The sequence below is a fragment of the Salmo trutta genome, unplaced genomic scaffold (genome assembly GCF_901001165.1).
Source record: "Salmo trutta unplaced genomic scaffold, fSalTru1.1, whole genome shotgun sequence".
Taxonomy (NCBI): Eukaryota; Metazoa; Chordata; class Actinopteri; order Salmoniformes; family Salmonidae; genus Salmo; species Salmo trutta.
This window is the reverse complement of record NW_021823061.1, coordinates 20,830-35,724: the sequence shown is the minus strand read 5'-3', so window position 1 is coordinate 35,724 and position 14,895 is coordinate 20,830. Positions and strand designations below refer to the sequence as shown.

Below are 14,895 nucleotides of genomic sequence, written 5' to 3'. Positions count from 1 at the left end.
TCTCTTCTCTCTTCTCTCTTCTCTCTTCTCTCTTCTCTTCTCTCTCTTCTCTCTCTTCTCTCTCACACACTCACTCTTAAAATCAATATAAGGGATTTATTGGCATGGGAAACATATATTAACATTGCCAAAGCAAGTGAAGTAGATAATAAACGAAAGAAAGTGAAATAAACAAAAATGAAAAGTAAACATTACACTCTCAGAAGTTCCAAAAGAATAAAGACATTTCAAATGTCATATTATGTCTATATAGAGTGATGTACAAAAGGGAAAATAAATAAACGAATATGGGTTGTATTTACAATGGTGTTTGTTCTTCACTGGTTGCCCTTGTTGCAACAGGTCACACATCTTGCTACTGTGATGGCACACTGGTATTTCACCCAGTAGATATAGGAGTTTCTCAAAATTGGGTTTTCGAATTCTTTGTGGATCTGTGTAATCTGAGGGAAATATGTGTCTCTAATATGGTCATACATTTGTCAGGAGGTTAGGAAGTGCAGCTCAGTTTCAACCTCATTTTGTGGGCAGTGTGCACATACCCTGTCTTCTTGAGAGCCAGGTCTGTCTACGGTGGCCTTTCTCAATAGCAAGGCTATGCTCACTGAGTCTGTACATAGTCAAAGCTTTCCTTAAGTTTGGGTCTGTCACAATGGTCAGGTATTCTGCCACTGTGTACTCTCTGTTTAGGGCAAATGGCATTCTAGTTTGCACATTTTTTTGGTTAATTACTTGACACACTGGAAAGAATGATATTTTCTCAAGATTTGGTTGGGTCTGATTGTGAGGCTCTGTGGGGTCTGTTTGTTTGTGATCAGAGTCCCAGGACCAGCTTGCTTAAGGGACTCTTCTCCAGGTTCATCTCTCTGTAGGTGATGGCTTTGTTATGGAAGGTTTGGGAATCGCTTCCTTTTAGGTGGTTGTAGAATTTAACAGCTCTTTTCTGGATTTTGATAATTAGCAGGTATCGCCCTAATTCTGCTCTGCATGCATTATTTGGTGTTTTACGTTGTACATAAAGATCTTTTTTGCAGAATTCTGCATGCAGAGTCTCAATTTGGTGTTTGTCCCATTTTTGTGAATTCTTGGTTAGTGAGCGGACCCCAGACCTCAACAATGAAGTGCAATGGGTTCTATAACTGATTCAAGTTTTCTTTACCAGATCCTAATTGGTATGTATTATTTTATGTTCCTTTTGATGGCATAGAAGGCCCTTCTTACCTTGTCTCAGATCGTTCACAGCTTTGTGGAAGTTACCTGTGGCGCTGATGTTTAGGCCGAGGTATGTATTGTTTTTTTTGTTTTCTCTAGGCAGTGGTTCCCAAACTTCTTATAGTCCCATACCCCTTCAAACATTCAACCTCCAGCTACGTACCCCCTCTAGCACCAGGGTCAGCGCACTCTCAAATGTTATTTTTTTCCATCATTGTAAGCCTGCCACACACATACGATACATTTATTAAACATAAGAATGAGTGTGTTTTTTCACAACCAGGCTCGTGGGAAGTGACAAAGAGCTCTTATAGGACCAGGGCACAAATAATAATCAATCATTTTACTCTTTAATTAACCATCTTACATATAAAACCTTATTTGTTCATCGAAAATTGTGAATAACTCACCACAGGTTAATGAAGGGTGTGCTTGAAAGGACGCTCATAACTCTGCAATGTTGGGTTGTATTGGAGTGAGTTTCAGTCTTAAATCATTTTCCACACACAGTCTGTGCCTGTATTTAGTTTCCATGCTAGTGAGGGCTGAGAATCCACTCTCACATAGGTACATGGTTGCAAAGGGCATCAGTGTCTTAACAGCACGATTTGCCAAGGCAGGATACTCTGAGCGCAGCCCAATCCAGAAATCTGGCTGAGGCTTCTGATTTAAATAAAATTTTCACAGAACTTCTTGTTGCAATTTCGATGAGGCTCTCTTGTTCAGATATCGGTAAGTGGACTGGAGGCAGAGCATGAAAGGGATAACGAATCCAGTTGTTTGTGTCATCCGTTTTGGGAAAGTAATTGCGCACCCAACTCACTGAGGTGCTTCGCTTTATTACATTTGACATTGTCCGTAAGCATGAGTTCATTTGCACACAAAAAAATCATACAATGATGAAAAGACCTGTTTTCCTTGTTAATCAAATCAAAGTTTTTTTGTTACGTGTGCCGAATACAACAGATGTAGTAGACCTTACAGTGAAATGCTTACTTACAGGCTCTAACCAATAGTGTAAAAAAAAGGTATTAGGGGAACAATAGGTAAGTAAAGAAAAAAAAAGCAGTGAAAAGACAGGCTATATACAGTAGCAAGGCTATAAAAGTAGCGAGGCTACATACAGACACCGGTTAGTCAGGCTGATTGAGGTAGTATGTACATGTAGATATGGTTAAAGTGACTATGCATATATGATGAACAGAAAGTAGCAGTAGTGTAATAGAGGGGTTGGTGGGTGGCGGGACACAATTCAGACAGCCCGGTTAGCCAATGTGCGGGAGCACTGGTTGGTCGGGCCAATTGAGGTGGTATGTACATGAATGTATAGTTAAAGCGACTATGCATATATGATAAACAGAGAGTAGCAGCAGCGTAAAAAGAGGGGTTGGGGGGGGGGGTTGGGGGGGCACACAAGGCAGATAGTCCGGGTAGCCATTTGATTACCTGTTCAGGAGTCTCATGGCTTCGGGGTAAAAACTGTTGAGATGCCTTTTTGTCCTAGACTTGGCACTCCGGTACCGCTTGCCTTGCGGTAGTAGAGAGAACAGTCTTTAACAGTCTATGACTAAAAATTGTCAGACAATTTTTAGGGCCTTCCTCTGACACCGCCTAGTGTAGAGGTCCTGGATGGCAGGCAGCTTAGCCCCAGTGATGTACTGGGCTGTACACACTACCCTCTGTAGTGCCTTGCGGTCAGAGTCCAAGCAATTGCCGTACCAGGCAGTGATGGAACCAGTCAGGATGCTCTCGATGGTGCAGCTGTAGAACCTTTTGAGGATCTCAGGACCCATGCCAGATCTTTTTAGTTTCCTGAGGGGGAATAGGCTTTCTCGTGCCCTCTTCACGACTGTCTTGGTGTGTTTGGACCATTCTAGTTTGTTGTTGATGTGGACACCAAGGAACTTGAAGCTCTCAACCTGCTCCACTACAGCCCCGTCGATGAGAATGTGGGCGTGCTCGGTCCTCCTTTTCCTGTAGTCCACAATCATCTCCTTAGTCTTGGTTACGTTGAGGGATAGGTTGTTATTCTGGCACCACTCGGCCAGGTCTCTGACCTCCCTATAGGCTGTCTTGTCGGTGATCAGGCCTACCACTGTTGTCGTCTGCAAACTTAATGATGGTGTTGGAGTCGTGCCTGGGCATGCAGTCGTGGGTGAACAGGGAGTACAGGAGGGGACTGAGCACGCACCCTTGGGGAGCTCCAGTGTTGATGATCAGCGTGGCAGATGTGTTGCTACCTACCCTCACCACCTGGGGGCGGCCCGTCAGGAAGTCCAGGATCCAGTTGCAGAAGGAGGTGTTTAATCCCAGGATCCTTAGCTTAGTGATGAGCTTTGAGGGTACTATGGTGTTGAACGCTGAGCTGTAGTCAATGAATAGCATTCTCACGTAAGTGTTCCTTTTGTCCAGGAGGGAAAGGGTCAGTCATAGCCTCAATTTTGTCCCACACATTGAGTATAGTTGCGGAGAGTCCCTGTAATCCTAGATTCAGATCATTCAGGCAAGAAAAAAACATCACCCAGATAGGCCAGTCGTGTGAGAAACTCGTCATCATGCAAGCGGTCAGACAAGTGAAAATTCTGGTCTGTAAAAAAAACTTTAAGCTCGTCTCCAAATGTCTTTCAAGCTGTCAGGCATTCCTTTGGCAGCAAGAGCCTCTCGGTGGATGCTGCAGTGTACCCAAGTTGCGTCAGGAGCAACTGCTTGCACGCGCCTTACCACTCCGCTGTGTCTCCCTGTCATGGCTTTTGCAGATACCAACACATCTTGACCACCAAAGTCCATTTGATGTCACAAAGCTGTCCAGTACTTAAAAAATATCCTCTCATGTTGTCCTGGTTTCCAGTGGTTTGTAGAAAAGGGTGTCTTCCTTAATTGACCCCCCATAAACGTAACGGACATATACCAGGAGCCTGGCACAGCTCTGTTGACTCATCCAGCTGTAACGCATAGAATTCACTGGCTTGTATGCTATGGACGTTGGCATTACTAAACTGTTTGTATATGTGAAGACATTTAAAAATAATAATAATAATCTCTCACTCTCACACAGTAATATGTGCTTTTCTTTATCTCATACACACTATAGTGGGATGATTAAAAAAAATGTTCTCTCAATATTTCCTCCCAAGCAAGAAAAACATCAATCAATTTATTTAAATCCACTTACATGGGCCTGTTGGGAATAGATAGCTACAGACCTGAGGCAAGCCAAGCTAATGGGAGGAGCAGCCACAGTTCATCACAATCTGCTGAGAGGCTGTGCCTCTAACACCCAAGAGGGGGCACTGTTGCTCCACAACAATTTCTGGCATCCCCAGGATCTGCTGTCTACAGAGAATGGTTTTCTGGTTCAACTTTAAACTGGAGTTCAAGTGTGTGTGTGTGTGTGTGTGTGTGTATATGTGTATATTAGAGGTCGACCGATTCTGATTTTCAACGCCGATACTGATTATTGGTGGACCAAAAAAGACGCTACCGATTAATCGGCCAATTTATTATTTTTTTCTTTCACTTATTTAATTAAAAAAAAGTTAGTATTTGTAATAATGACAATTACAACAATACTGAATGAACACTTATTTTAACTTAATATAATACATCAATAGAATCAATTTAGCCTCAAATAAATAATGAAACATGTTCAATTTGGTTTAAATAATGCAAAAACAAAGTGTTGGATAAGAAAGTAAATGTGCAATATGTGCCATGTAAGAAAGCTAACGTTTAAGTTCCTTGCTCAGAACATGAGAACATATGAAAGCTGGTGGTTCCTTTTAACATGAGTCTTCAATATTCCCAGGTAAGACGTTTTAGGTTGTAGTTATTATAGGACTATTTCTCTCTCTACCATTTGTATTTCATATACCTTTGACTATTGGATGTTCTAATAGGCACTTTAGTATTGCCAGTGTAACAGTATAGCTTCCGTCCCTCTCCTCGCTCCTACCTGGGCTCGAACCAGGAACACGTCGACAACAGCCATCCTCGAAGCAGCGTTACCCATGTAGAGCAAGGGGAACAACCACTCCCAAGTCTCAGAGCGAGTGATGTTTGAAACGCTATTAGCGCGCACCCGCTAACTAGCTAGCCATTTCACATGGGTTACACCAGCCTAATCTCGGGGGTTGATAGGCATGAAGTCATAAACAGCGCAATGCTTGAAGAATTGCGAAGAGCTGCTGGCAGAACGCACGAAGGTGCTGTTTGAATGAATGCTTATGAGCCTGCTGCTGCCTACCATCGCTCAGTCAGACTGCTCTATCAAATATCAAATCATAGACTTAACTATAACATAACACACAGAAATACGAGCCTTTGGTCATTAATATGGTCGAATCCGGAAACGGTCATTTCGAAAACGAAACGTTTTATTATTTCAGTGAAAAACGCAACCGTTCCGTATTTTATCTAACGGGTGGCATCCCTAAGTCTAAATATTCCTGTTACATTGCACAACCTTCAATGTTATGTCATAATTATGTCGAATTCTGGCTAATTAGTTACGGTCTTTGTTAGGAATAAATGGACTTCACACAGTTCGCAATGAGCCAGGCGGCCCAAACTGCTGTATATACCCTGACTGCTTGCACGGAACGCAAGAGAAGTGACATAAATTCATGTTAGCAGGCAATATTAACTAAATATGCAGGTTTAAAAAGATATACTTGTGTATTGATTTTAAAGAAAGGCATTGATGTTTATGGTTAGGTACATTGGTGCAACGACAGTGCTTTTTTTTCGCAAATGCGCTTGTTAAATCACCCGTTTGGCGAAGTAGGCTGTGATTCGATGAGAAATTAACAGGCACCGCATCGATTATATGCAACGCATGACACGTTAGATAAACTAGTAATATCATCAACCATGTGTAGTTAACTAGTGATTATGTTAAGATTGATAGTTTTTTATAAGATAAGTTTAACGCTAGCTAGCAACTTACCTTGGCTTCTTGCTGCCCTCGCATAACAGGTAGTCAGCCTGCCATGCAGGCTCCTCGTGGAGTGCAGTGTAAGGCAGGTGGTTAGAGCGTTGGACTAGTAACCGGAAGGTTGCAAAAATGAATCCCCGAATCCCCCCTAAACAAGGCAGTTAACCCCCGTTCCTAGGCCGTCGTTGAAAATAAGAATGTGTTCTTAATCTGACTTGCCTAGTTAAATAAAGGTGTGTGTGTGTGTATATGTGTATATGTGTATATATATATATATATATATATTCATTTATTTATTTTTTATTTAAAAAATAAATACAAATTTTACATCGGCAAATCAGTGGCCAGAAATACCGATTACCGATATGAAAACTTGAAATCGGCCCTAATTAATCGGCCATTCCGATTAATCGGCCGACCTCTAATATGTGTGTGTGTGTGTGTTTTCTGTAGATCATCTTGTTTGTCTTCAGAGTTTCACAATATCATTAACAAATATTTAATTCAGAAGTTATTCTGCATGCACGTAATAACAAAATAACAACTATCTCTGAAACCATTTCAGTATATAGTGTTGATTTGAAGGGAGAAGACTTGATAATACCCAGATAACCTTCCAGGTAGTGTGATATTGGATCTCTGAGAGGGAGGAGGAGGAGGACAGCTGTACATTATTGATTTGGAAGCCAAGTATCGGAGTTAGAGAACTCCCACCTGATCAGTGTCTTGCTTCATCAGCCCAATCCCAGAGGAGAAGCAAGCAAACCTCCAGTAGTGTATAGTATGAAACCTGTCTCCTCTCCTCTCCATCCAAGCCAGCCAGGGAGCCGCTGGAGTTACATATCCCTAACACACACACACACAAACGCACAAACAACGTCTCTCAGATGTTACTTGAAGTCTGAGATGGTAAAATCCTTCAACAGTCTGTGGGCCTCTCTCTCATCTCTCTGTCCCTCAGCATTAGAGGATTCCATTGCTCACTGCTATAAATGGGCCAGCTTGGGGATTAGCTCATTATACATAGTGTTTGTAGACATAGCTAATTAAAATAAACCTACCAGTTTGCTAATTTAATGTAACCTTCAGTATGAGTCATAGAATGGTTATTCATTTATAGGTCTTTGATCTGATGGTCTAAGGCAGGGACGGGTATTCAATTCTTACCCTACGAGGTCCGGAGCCTGCTGGTTTTCTGTTCTTCCTGATTAATTAATTGCACACACCTTGGTATCCCACGTCTAAAACAGTCCCTGGTTACAGGGGAACAACGTGGGGGTGACTGGCTTCAAGGTTGAATTTGAGAGGTCTAAGATATATTATAAACTGGGTGGTTCGAGCCCTGAGTGCTGTTTGGCTGACAGCCATGGTATACTACAGGTATGCCAACATGTATTTTTACTGCTCTAATTATGTTGATAACCAATTTATAATAGCAATAAGGCACCTCGGGTTTGTGATATATGGCCAATATACCACGGCTTAGGGCTGTGTCCAGGCACTCCGCACAGCGTCGTGCTTAAGAACAGCCCTTAGCCATGGTATATTTGCCATATACCACACCTCCTCTGGCCTTAATGCTTAAATAGGTTGAATGTGTATTAAGATGATTACTACGGAGTTGCTTCGATCCAAGCAGGATGACTGTTAGAATTGTGTTAGTATATTGACGGTTCTTGCCAAACGTGGCCTTCTCTTCTTCAACATTTTCATCTCCACCTCGAAACTCTTAATCCTGCACCCTACCACTAAGACTAGCACTTTCTGGCATCCTACTTCGTATAGATAAATAGATTATGCCGAATTGTATTTTCCTGTTCTGTCATTCTGACTTATGCATGAGTGTGCTGTTGTTGGTTGCCATTTCCTTGTAATGCTATTCCCAGCCAGTGAGTGCCCTAACTAATTATATTTCATCAAACCTACTTGTTTTGTATCAAAGCATCTGACTTGAAAGACTTCTGATTCTAATGTATTTATCCACTGAGGAGCGGAAGCTCTTTGTTGGAATTCTCCCAGTGATGCTGTGACCTCATTTACTATCAGCTAGAGAGATAAAGAATGCAATTAAACATTACATTTTGACTTATGAAGAGGTGCTATGATTATCCCTATTCAAAACATCCACGCTCCTCTTCCTCGCATGTCTCTGCCACAGACGATCCGCAACAAGTTGAAAACAAACTTTCAATCTTCCCCCAAAAAACACAGAGCTAACAAGCAGTCTTAGAGTTAAAACTGTAAAATAACAGGTTTTATGTCAGGCGATCAATATATCGGATAGCTTTAAACCAAAATGGTGGCAGCCAGACTGAAATCCCTTCAAACTCCCACCCGTCACATGGCACAATAAAGCCTTGTCTGGGGCTTGTCGTCCTCTTCATGGCCCAGGATGCTTTGTGCGGCCATCTTTTGGGCTCCTTTCTCCTTGGTGATTAGTTTTTTTTCTCCTTTGGGATCCCATTCAGGGTGCCCATTGTTCCGTGATTATCCATTCCTCTGGTGATGTGTACAGCCCAGTGGCATAATAGTACCCATACAATGATGTCACAGCTTTATTTGCTGCGGGGACCATTGATTCCCCCCTTTCCTCCTTTCCTATACCCCAATTCTGTGCTTCTTGAGGATTTGTGGCTGTTTAGCACACCCACGATACATGTTGGATGCAGACATGAGTGGGGAAGGTGGCAAATCCATCCAAACACATTTAATTCCCATTTGTTTGTCTTGTTTGGTCTCAGATCTTGGTTCTCAAATCTGAGCTAGTTTTTCCCTGTACAACAGTTTCTTCAGCTAAATGTAAATTGCCAGATGACATTGTTTTTCTTTCTGCAATAGTGAAGTGATTTTTAGTTGTTAGCCAATGTTTTTGTTCGAGGTGTTTTAAGGTGGTCCGGACTCTCTCTCTCTGTTAGTACACAGTTACGTGCAAGGTGTTGTTTAAGGTGGTCCGGACTCTCTCTCTGTTAGTACACAGTTACGTGCAAGGTGTTGTTTAAGGTGGTCCGGACTCTCTCTCTGTTAGTACACAGTTACATGCAAGGTGTTGTTTAAGGTGGTCTGGACTCTCTATTCGTACACATTTACGTGGATTCTGAGATCTCAAACAAGCCCTGTTGATTGTGGAATGGGAAGGAAAATCAGAACTTTTCATCTCAACGAAGCCTGTGACATTATGAAGTGAGGTGAAATACCTAGTCTAATTTTTATATTGATATACCACACCTGTTTTCTTGGACTTTTTTTGCTCTGTAGGATTCTCTTGGGTGTATATAGTTATTTAGCTGTCTTTGTGCTGCATTCGATGTTGTAAAAACATCTTTTTGTATATAATAACACATACTGGTTGTGAAAGGGGAGCCATTACTGTATGGTTTTCCTTGCCAGTACTGGTAGGTACTGTCAACAGCCCTTTAATGACAAGGTTGTTTCCTTCTATTTCAACTGTCTCACTCTTACAGCATAGTCATTTGGAATGTTTACATCTTAGAGGATTCTGTTGAAAGGTGCTGCATGTAATGCAGGAAAACAAGGTTTCCATGCATAGTGTGTACCGCACTACTTAAAGATCCACATGTCCCAGGTAGGCTGCATAATGAATACAATTGCATGGAAATTAAAGGCCTTTTTTCAGGCTGTTTTTCCAGAGTATTATGTCTTGAACTGTTACATGTAGCCTATTTTCTTTGTCCTGTATTTTCCCCTAAAGAGAGATGACTACGACAATGCCGCGGTTTTATACAAAAGATAGTTAGTTGGTTGACCATTTCACACCATTTATGTCCAGCATCGAGTTGGATTTAGTTGAATAAACCTAGTGGATTTGGAGAGGGAGGCAGCTGTAGGCGTTTGACCTGGTGGTTGCTTGTTTCTCACAAGCCTACTGTAAAAATGCTCAAGGCTCTCACAGCCGCAGTGTCTGCATACCAGAGGGCTCAAGCTGGCTGCCTAGACAATCACTAGGGTTGCCACACAGAAGAGGCCCTACAGTGGTGAATAGCAGCCATCAGCCTCGCCTCTCCCTCCTCCCTGAGCCAAAGCATACATTCTACTACATGTATACAATTTCAAAATGGAGGCCATGGTGGGTCCATGTATCCCGGCCCTTGGCATGCCACTGTTTCTGTCATTTAATTGGAGCACATTGTTTCAAGCTTGAGTTGCTCTTGAAAAGACTGTGGGTTTGGCCCTTGGCACTGCAATAAGTGCATAGTGCCTAGTCCGTAGCAGGCAAAGCTCCCTCTAATCGTTTTGTTATGGCTTATACTTGTCCTGTTTTGTTGCGTGTTCATCTTGGCAGAATTAAATTGTCTGTACCATGCTTTCCAACCTGAGCCGCTTGTAGCGAGGCTGGGAGACATCCCCGGAGAAAGATAAGTCAGTGTTGGTTTAACCTATTCCATTGTGGCAACCGTGTGGCAATATTCTCCAATTTGCACTTCCAAAAAATGAATTGTAGAAAATTAGGATTTGATGAAAGTAAGTGTTTTTGAATATCACACTGCAGCACACGAGCTTCATGTGTTATGTTATTAATGTGTCACTCACAATCTGCAGCCACAATAGATTCTGTGTCAGTCAGCCCTCCATCCACAGTGTGGCTTCCCAACAGGCTGAATGAGGGATCTGAAATGGAATGAGTGGAAAGTGTTGAATACTGTTTGTGCCGCGCTATTTCGGCCATTCAGAAGATGAGTCATGACATGTGAATCCATGCATTGGTTAGAAGACCGCCTCTGTCTGCATCTCTGTCTCTGTCTGCGTCTCTGTCTCTGTCTCTGTCTGCGTCTCTGTCTGTGTGTTTCTCTGTGTGTGTCTCTGTCTGTCTGTCTCTCTCTCTACAATCACTTGCATCTTCTTTGCTTGCCTGAGCATTATTAGTGATATGCTTCTTGTTAATCGCTGTATGATGCTTACTCGTGCTAAAAGTGTTTGAGATCTAATGATAGCCGAATGTTCCATACAGAGAGGAGGTGGTGTTAAGACTGTTTTAACTGAGAAAGTCATGGTTTTGCGCCATTAATCAAATCAAATCAAATTTATTTATATAGCCCTTCGTATATCAGCTGAAATCTCAAAGTGCTGTACAGAAACCCAGCCTAAAACCCCAAACAGCAAGCAATGCATGTGAAAGAGGCACGGTGGCTAGGAAAAACTCTCTAGGAAAAACTCCCTAGAAAGGCCAAAAACCTAGGAAGAAACCTAGAGAGGAACCAGGCTATGAGGGGTGGCCAGTCCTCTTCTGGCTGTGCCGGGTGGATATTATAACAGAACATGGTCAAGATGTTAAAATGTTCATAAATGACCAGCATGGTCAAATAATAATAATCATTGTAGTTGTCGAGGGTGCAACAAGCACGTCCGGTGAACAGGTCAGGGTTCCGTAGCCGCAGGCAGAACAGTTGAAACTGGAGCAGCAGCATGGCCAGGTGGACTGGGGACAGCAAGCAGTCATCATGCCAGGTAGTCCCGAGGCATGGTCCTAGGGCTCAGGTCCTCCGAGAGAGAGAGAGAGAGAGAGAAAGAAAGAAAGAGAGAGAATTAGAGAGAGCATATTTAAATTCACACAGGACACCGGATAAGACAAGAGAATACTCCAGATGAAACAGACTGACCCTAGCCCCCCGGCACATAAACTACTGCAGCATAAATACTGGAGACTGAGACAGGAGGGATCAGAAGACACTGTGGCCCCATCCGATGATACCCCCGGACAGGGCCAAACAGGCAGGATATAACCCACCGGTTATTCCCACCGGTGTACCAACATTTCTTTGATCTAATTCAGTATTTACCTGGCACTAGTGTGTGTGTGTATGTATGTATGTGTATATATATATATACATACATACATACATACATACATACATACATACATACATACATACATACATACATACATACATACACAGTTGAAGTCGGATGTTTACATACACTTAGGTTGGAGTCATTAACTAGTTTTTCAACCTCTCCCCAAATTTCTTGTTAAAAAACTGAAGTTTTGGCAGGTCGGTTAGGACATCTACTTTGTGCATGACACAAGTCATTTTTCCAACAATTGTTTACAGACAGATTATTTCACTTATAATTCACTGTATCACATTTCCAGTGGGTCAGAAGTTTACATACACTAAGTTGACTGTGCCTTTAAACAGCTTGGAAAATTCCAGAAAATTATGTCATGGCTTTAGAAGCTTCTGTTAGGCTAATTGACATCATTTGAGTCAATTGAAGGTGTACCCGTGGATGTATTTCAAGACCTACCTTCAAACTCAGTGCCTCTTTGCTTGACATCATGAGAAAATCAAAGAAATCCGCCAAGACCTCCGCCCCCCAAAATGGTAGACCTCCACAAGTCTGGTTCATCCTTGGGAGCAATTTCCAAACGCCTGAAGCTCCCACTTTCATCTGTACAAACAATAGCACGCAGCCGTCATACCGCTCAGGAAGGAGACGCATTCTGTCTCCTAGAGATGAAGGTACTTTGGTGCGAAAAGTGCAAATCAATCCCAGAACAACAGCAAAGGACCTTGTGAAGATGCTGGAGGAAACAGGTACAAAGTATCTATATCCACAGTAAAACGAGTCATATATCGACATAACCAGAAAGGCCGCTCAGCAAGGAAGAAGCCACTGCTCCAAAACCTCCATAAAAAAGCCAGACTGCGGTTTGCAACTACACATGGGGACAAAGATCATACTTTTTGGAGAACTGTCCTCGGGTCTGATGAAACAAAAATAGAACTGTTTGACCATAATGACCATCAATATGTTTGGAGGAAAAGGGGGGATGCTTGCAAGCCGAAGAACACCATCCCAACCGTGAAGCACGGGGGTGGAAACATCATGTTGTGGGGGTGCTTTGCTGCAGGAGGGACTGGTGCACTTCACAAAATAGATGGCAGGAAAATGATGTGGATATATTGAAGCAACATCTCAAGACATCATTCAGGAAGTTATAGCTTTGTCGCAAATGGGTCTTCCAAATGGACAATGACCCAAAGCATACTTCCAAAGTTGTGGCAAAATGGCTTAAGGACAACAAAGTCAAGGTATTGGAGTGGCCATCACAAAGCCCTGACCTCAATCCTATAGAAAAGTTGTGGGCAAAACTGAAAAAGCGTGTGCGAGCAAGGAGGCCTACAAACCGGACTCAGTTACACCAGCTCTGTCAGGAGGAATGGGCCAAAATTCACCCAACTTATTGTGGGAAGATTGTGGAAGGCTAGCAGAAACGTTTGACCCAAGTTAAACAATTTAAAAGGCAATGCTACCAAATACTAATTGTGTGTATGTAAATGTCTGACCCACTGGGAATGTGATGAAAGAATAAAAGCTGAAATAAATCACTCTACTATTATTCTGACATTTCACATTCTTAAAATAAAGTGGTGATCCTAACTGACCTAAGACAGGGAATTTTGACTAGGATTAAGTGTCTGTATTTGTGAAAATTCTGAGTTTAAATGTATTTGGCTAAGGTGTATGTAAACTTCCGACTTCAACTGTACATACAAAGGAGTAAAATTGGGTTTGTTTAGTTGTATTCAGTGGTGTGTGTGGTTGTGGCAGATCCCCATGGGATATGTTGTCAAACCCCACACTCAGGTCTTTAACCCCACACTCAATACTTTGTTTAGAGCAACCAGATTAATTATAGATGCAGCATTAGTACGTCACTCTCAGCTCTCCCCATCGGATTGCTCCATGGGAAATGGCTCAGCAGGCCAAAAGAGATGCCCACAGCATCCGACTCTCCAGAAACCATTCCTGCTTCACGTCTGTGTGCCGTCAGTGTTGAATCAATCCCCACCTTAACTCAAAACAAGCCTTTTTCAGCACCAAAGCAACAATTTGAGACTGGGGGCGTAAGATGCGCTTGAAAAGCTTTGTTAAATGAAGCTCTGCAGTATGTTGGTTGGTAAAGCTACAGTGGGGAAAGTATTCACACCCCTTGACTCTTTCCACATTTTGTTACATTACAGCCTCATTCCAAAATGAATCTGTTTTTTCCCCCCTCATCAATCTACACACAATACCCCATAATGACTAAGCAAAAACAGGTTTTTAGAAATTTTGGGAAATGTGTTAAAAATAAACTGATATCACATTTAGATAAGTATTCAGACCCTTTGCTCAGTGCTTTGTTGAAGCACCTTTGGCAGCGATTACAGCCTCGAGTCTTCTTGGGTATGACGCTACAAGCTTGGTACACCTGTATTTAGGGAGTTTCTCCCATTCTTTGCAGATCCTCTCAAGCTCTGTCAGGTTGGATGGTGAGCGTCGCTGCACAGCTATTTTCAGGTCTCTCCAGAGCTATTCGATCGGGTTCAAGTCTTGGCTCTGGCTGGGCCATTCAAGGACATTCAGAGAAGCCATTCCTGCGTGTTCTTGGCTGTGTGCTTAGGGTCGTTGTCTTGTTGGAAGGTGAATCTTAGCCCCAGTCTGAGGTCCTGAGCACCCTGGAGAAGGTTTTCATCAAGGATCTCTCTGTACTTTGCTCCGTTCTTATTTCCCTCGATCCTGACTAGTCTCCCAGTCCCTGCCCCTGAAAAACATCCCCACAGCATGATGCTGCCACCTCCATGCTTCACCATAGGGATGGTACCAGGTTTCCTCCAGATGTGACGCTTGGCATTCAGGCCAAAGAGTTTATATCTTGCTTTCATCAGACCAGAGAATCTTGCTTCTCATGGTCTGAGAGACCTTTAGGTGCCTTTTGGCAAACTCCAAATGGGCTGTCATGTTCC

The 14,895-nt window shown here is 42.6% G+C and overlaps 1 protein-coding gene across 2 annotated transcripts in view; it reads left to right on the top strand.

The window, feature by feature from the left end:
- LOC115188646 (COMM domain-containing protein 10-like) overlaps positions 1 to 14,895 on the top strand; it is a 39,486-nt gene that overhangs the window by 7,529 nt on the left and 17,062 nt on the right. The gene's annotated exons all lie outside the window — the stretch shown is intronic.